The sequence below is a fragment of the Paramormyrops kingsleyae genome, chromosome 9 (genome assembly GCF_048594095.1).
Source record: "Paramormyrops kingsleyae isolate MSU_618 chromosome 9, PKINGS_0.4, whole genome shotgun sequence".
Classification (NCBI taxonomy): Eukaryota; Metazoa; Chordata; class Actinopteri; order Osteoglossiformes; family Mormyridae; genus Paramormyrops; species Paramormyrops kingsleyae.
Window position 1 is genome coordinate 18,020,936 of NC_132805.1, and position 6,335 is coordinate 18,027,270.

The 6,335-nt window shown below is 43.5% G+C and overlaps 1 long non-coding RNA gene across 1 annotated transcript; it reads right to left on the reverse strand.

Moving 5' to 3' along the window:
- Window positions 1–400: 400 nt before the first annotated feature.
- LOC140592498 (uncharacterized) lies at window positions 401–2,044 on the reverse strand. The gene is made up of 3 exons (XR_011992803.1): window positions 1,146–2,044; window positions 998–1,063; window positions 401–881 (listed from the first exon to the last, which is right to left on the reverse strand). It is a non-coding gene; the product is annotated as an uncharacterized lncRNA (long non-coding RNA).
- Window positions 2,045–6,335: the final 4,291 nt, after the last annotated feature.

A 6,335-nucleotide genomic window follows, 5' to 3' on the forward strand; every position in this document is an offset into this window, starting at 1 on the left:
TTATTACGTCTACTATTACTTCTAGGTTGGAATCGTTTAAAATCTCTTGATTAGACTGAACCAGGCGATCCAGCAGTTGTTGCAAGTCTGTCAGCTCCCCTTCCCCATACCGTACAATCTGCGACAGCTCGTCGTTTAAAAAGTCACCGCGCAGAGTGACCTGAATATAAGCTCCCCATGCGGCGTAAGGAATCGCCTCATTCACAATATTTTGAAACCCCTCGATTACATTTTCATAGTACTCGCGGAAATTGGCTTCGTTTCTAGGTCGCGGAATATTTAGAATCCGCCTAATCTGTACATTATTGAATCTGCGGCGATGCACGACCTCATCAGGCTGGGGATCCACGTCACCAACACCACCGGCACCTTCCTGTTCAACATTTTCAAATTCCCCCAGTCCCAAGTCATTTTCAATCTCCTCGGCATCGAGAAGAAATTCTACGTCTGACAAGGCTTCCCACAATTCAGAATCCGCGGGGGACCACGCGACCTCGTCGTCGGGCAGCACCGCTTCTGCTTCAGAGCCCCTTTCATTTAACATGCTTATTAATGTCTCTAAGGACGGTAGGAAACAGGGCTCTTGGGCCCTGGACTCACCAGATGCCGCGGGTGGCGAGTCGTGTTGATAAACCGCATCATTTTCATCATTATTAGCGTTGTTGATGATGTCTATTTCATTTAATAACGCTTCGGGTATAGGCGCTGGTGGTGGTGCTGGCGAGTCGTGTTGATAAACCGCATCATTCTCATTATTAGCGTTGTTGATGTTGTCCATTTCATTTAATAGCGCTTCGGGTATATGAGGGGGTGTTGCTCCGTCCATACCTGCTGATTCAGGTCTTGCGTAGATTTTCTCTTGACCGGTCCGTGCCGTCTCTCTTGTACATAAAATAATAGAGAATACCTATTATTAGAATAAGTTATTTTTAATGAAATAAGTTATTTTTAATGAATAGCGTTTTTATCACACGTATAAAAGAAATAATATACTCACTATATGGAGTTTTCTAACCGCAGCCTCTCCCGTAGAGAAAAAAACAAACCCAAAATAGCTGAATCTCTAAAAATAAAATAATTATTTTAAGTTATTTTATTGTATGGTGTTTATCATAAAACACGCATAAAAGAAATAATATACTCACTCTATGCAGGTCCCGTGTAGTTTTCTCTTTCCAGTAGGGCAAGGCCTTGATGATACTGGGTGTGGGGTACTTGTGTCTCTTTACCAAAGGAGGGAAACCCTTCTCAAGGTAATAAAAATATCTGCGGTTGGGTACTTTTTAGGATTCTTTAAGGAGAAATATACGGCCTGTCAAGTTTTATCTGTTGTCTATTTCGATGTACGTTTTAACTGCGCAGACGGTATGGGGGGAGTCGGGGGGAAAAGACAAAATTTACTGAAATACAAAATGTCAAACTTGATGTGTGGCGGGGAGTCGGGGGGAAAAGACAAAATTTCAAACAAAATTTACTGAAATACAAAATGTCAAACTTGATCTGTGGCCCAAATTACAGTTTGACCGGGATTTGACCTATCGGGATGTACATAGGTTGCATGAGGAAAAACACAAGGCCAAACTGCTACTGCTGCAGGGGGGTGTCGGCTTTCACGCACACACACACACAGACACACACAGATGGTCAAACTACTGCTAAGCGTTTTTTACTGGACGTCAGACCCAGACCCTCCTCCTCCTCCTCTCATTCTTAGCTCCAACTTGTTCATTCTCACAGGATTTCTTTCAGTCTCGCGCAGCACAACTCTCAGCTCTCCGGCATCGCTCTCTCCGAGTCCTTTGCGGATTATCCAAAGCCACGGGACCTTACCACGGTACCGCACCACACACAGCATCGCTCTCTCCGAGCCCTTTTCTACAGATTCTCCAAAGCCACGGACCTTACCACGGTGGTACAGCGTACGCTCACACTCCATCAGGTAACCCACCCCACTCAGACCCAGTGTTTGGGACCTTAACGCAACAACCCCCTGCTCAGTCCCCTGCTCGGCACCCGGTGGATGCAGACAAAACAACACACTCATAAGCACTCTCCTCAAATTAAAATAATAATAATTACATTATAATAAATAATTAAATTATAATAATTATAATAAATAAATAAACTATATACAAATAAACCCCTATCCCAACGCTCAACTCGCTCAACTGGCTCACAGCCAAAAAAAAATAGCCCCCCCTCCCACTACCTCATGACGTCAACCCGGCTTGCAGCCCCCACCTGTCACTTTTAGATTTATTTGACCTTTGTGACCTTTGACCCAACCTGTCATTTTGACATAACCGGTATTCTATCTCTCTCTAGTATTAACAAACTGAGTAAAGTACTAATTCCACCATCTCAAGTTCATTTACAGAAGAGCCAGAGACTGTGTCAAACTGTATCCCAGGTAAATTAAAATCACCCATAACCACCACATCATTTTTATTACTCATAATCCTGATATCATCATATAACATTCTGCTTTCCTCAACAGCTACATTAGGTGCTCTATAACAAACCCCGACAATTAGGCCATTTGAATCTTTAGCATCAAGTTTTATCCATACAGCTTCTGAATTTTTATTTTTATCAGTGAGATCCCTTGCCTGCAAGTTTTCTTTTACGTATACTGCAACACTACCTCACTTCTTGCCTATCCGGTCTCTACAGAACAACGCATAACCATCCATATTATATTCATCACCATCATTGTCACTCATCCATGTTTCAGTTATTCCTATAATGTCGTAATTGTCTGAAGAAATTAAAGCCTCTAAGTCATTAATTTTGTTTCTAATACTCCTAGCATTCAAATACAGACCACTAATGGTAGGCCTTTTACAGTGTCTACTTTTAATATTTATTTGGGCTTTCCGTCTCTCCCCACATAAATTCTTAACTGACCTCCCTGCCCCCCCAGTCCCTAGTTTAAACATTCCTCAACTATTCTGCACATACGCCTCCCCAATACACTGATTCCCCTATGGTTCAGATGCAACCCGTCCGGCTTGAACAGGTCCCACCTGTTCCAGAAGGTCTTCCAGTGCCCCATAAACCTGAACCCCTCTTTCCTACACCACCATTTTAGCCACGCATTTAATCCCCTTATCTCAGCTAACTTTGCCTGACTTGCACGTGGCACGGGAAGTATTCCAGAGAATACCACCGTGGATGTTCTGCTTCTAAGCTTATCCGCGACTTCTATAAATTTATCTTGCAGAACAGCCCTCCTGCCCTTTCCTATGTCATTGGTGCCAACATGCACCACGACCACTGGATCCACCCCGGCTGGGGCCAAAAGCCTGTCCACTCGATCTGGAAGGTCCCCTACCTGGGCACCAGGCAGGCTTTTGTTTATATTTTATTAAAAATAAAAGTTAAAAATGAAACAACAACCACCCACGTAACCGTGCTGGCACACAAACACTCAAATATACTTTACAGTATAATTCAAATCAAATCAACCGCTTCAACAGGCGCACAACACAACACAAGTGCACACAGCGACTACACCACTCCCACACAGTACAGCAATCCCAGCAGCCTCTACCAACCTGCTCACAGAATTTTTAAATATCTGGGAGTACATATCTTGGAGATCCTCACCTGGAGCAACAAAACAGCCAGTCTTGTGAAAAAGGCCCACCAACATCTGTACTTCTTGAGGTGACTGAAGCGTACTGACCTTGACACCATCATTCTACAGGTGTGTGGTGGAGATCCTCACTTCCTGCATCACTGTGTGGTACAGTAACTGCTCTGCCGCAGACAGACATGCACTGCAGTGGGTGCTAAAGACTGCACAGAGGACCACTGGTAGCAGCCTACTCAGCATCAGTGACATTTCTAACAGCAGGAGCAGGAGAAAGGCTTCCTGTATTATGACGGTCCCTACGCATCCTATTTATGGATTGTTTGCCTCCTTCCTTTGGATAGGAGGCTACGCAGCATCAAGACCAGAACCTCCAGACTGAGGAACAGCTTTTTCCCAGAGGCTGTGAGACTGATAAACGATCAACTCTGCTTCTCAGATCAAATCAATTATTAATAGGACTACTTCTCATATTATACAGCAGCACATTACTGCATTTATTAACTTCTACATTTTGGCACTTTCTGTGAATTCTCATCCATGGTACACCACGTTGCTATAAATCACCAATGTTACCTCTCAGGGCATTGCTGCAATAGTTAACTTCACTGTTGCAGTTTATTACTATGAATATGCATCCACACATTGGTGCTTCTACAGCAAGTATTACATATCAGAGCTCTGATTTTGCACAGACCTCAATAATTTCATTTACACACTTGCTGTTCACTTTGTATTCATAGTTGAAGATATTCTCTTCACTTTATTAATTATCCTAATGTTATTATTTTAATTTACTTAAAAAAAATTTTTTATCTTATTTTACTCAATGAATTATGGTTTTGGATTAAAATAAAGTGAGGGTGATCAGTTGTCATTTTTGATACACCAACGCACACAGTGCACAACAACAAAATGTGTCCTCTGCATTTAACCCATATATGACATTGTGACATAGCAGGGGGCAGCTAATTCAATGCCCGGGGATCAGTGCTTGCGGGTGGTACCTTTCTCAGGGTACCTCAAAATGCATATAATGCAATAATCTACATTATACTACGGGACCGTTGAATGCTTTAATCTGATTGGCTGACGAACGTTCTGAGGTGTGCAATTATTTTCAGGGAAACGCACGGCGAACGTAGTTCCAGGCAGCTCTCTTGACCGCATTACAGTTCCATATCACTTCGCATAGTTAACTGTAATAACAGGAATTAGCATACAGTACCTATACAGCACACAGGACTAACAAAAACAACAACATGACAGACGTTTTTCCGAAAGTAAATTTTAATATTTACGGTGAATATGAAACTTTCAACAACTGGGCTGCAGCAGTATTAGACAGTCCAGATGAAAAACAACATAAACGGAAGCGGACATCAAAGGCAGCCGGCAACAACAAAAGACATAAAACGATCAGCGAAGAACAGCTAGACATACTCGAGGGAGAAAAACACCAAAAAAACAACAGCTAATGACGTTTTGGAACTAGCAAAAGAGTCGTTGGATGAGATGCGGAAATAAGCGATTTATAATAGCGATTTAGCGATTTAAGTAGAAAAACCGGACGAATCCCTTGAAATATATCATCTGATCGATGTCTTGAGGTGTGGCAACCGTAGTATAAGCGGAATAATTGACTCCAGACCGCTGAATTATTAGAAAAATAATGCACACCCGATGCACTCCGCTTCGCGTCGTGGCCGCATCACCACCTCGGGTGTGCATTATTTTTCTAATAATTCAACGGCCCGTCGTCAATTATTCCTTACATATCTGTATATGTTATCAATATACAGGTTTGTATGTCCTTTTGTATCTTTGTGACAATAAACATTGATGGAAACGAGCAGGCAAAGTGTGCGCTTGATTTACCTGTCAGCTCTTGCCTCACTTTCTCTAGCCATCCTGTTGCCACCTGCCTCAGGCCATCCCATTCGATCCTGCTCCACTGTCTCCGGCCATCCCATCGGCTCCTGCCTCACTGTCTCTTGCCATCCTGTTTGCTCCTGCCTCACTGTCTCTGGTCATCCTGCAAGCTCCTGCCTTGCTGTCTCTGGTCATCCTGTCGGCTTCTGCCTTTCCGTTTATGGCTGTCTTCTTGGCTCCTGCCTCGGTGTCTCTGGCCATCCTGTCAGCTTCTGCCTTGCTGTCTCCTGCCTCATCTACTGGTTCCTTGCACCCGCTTCACCTCCTGCCGCCACCCAGGCACCCGCCTCACATACTACTGTCGCCCAGGCACCCTCCTCATCACTTGTCTGTCCTTGTGAGTGTTACCGACAGCTGCGGGCGCGAGCGGCGTTTCTGTTTGCGTCCTTCGCATCAAACACCCGCGGGTAATATTATCGAACATCGGTAACATTAACTCTAAAAGGTCAGTTGCTCCGGAGCTTTGCTCGGTCGCCGGTCGGGGCCGGGAGGACATTTTCCACTTTTTTTCCCGCTCCGGCAGTAGCCTGCTTTGAGAGGGTTTTTGTGGTTTTTTGGCCTCCCTAGAGCAACTTCGCTTTAGTTTAGCTAAACGTGGTTCAGCAGGAAGTTAATCTCGGGTAAGTAATTGTAAATTTGGTTATTTTAAAAGTAAAATTTAAAGGTTGTTATCGCTGACGCTGCCGGATAATTTATAATAAAGTACCGATTTAACGCAAGTGTTAATTTAGTGCTTTAGTGTACTCGGCACTTTGTTTTAACTATACGTTAATTAGATCAACTAAAAGTTTAAATAATCTCTATTAAT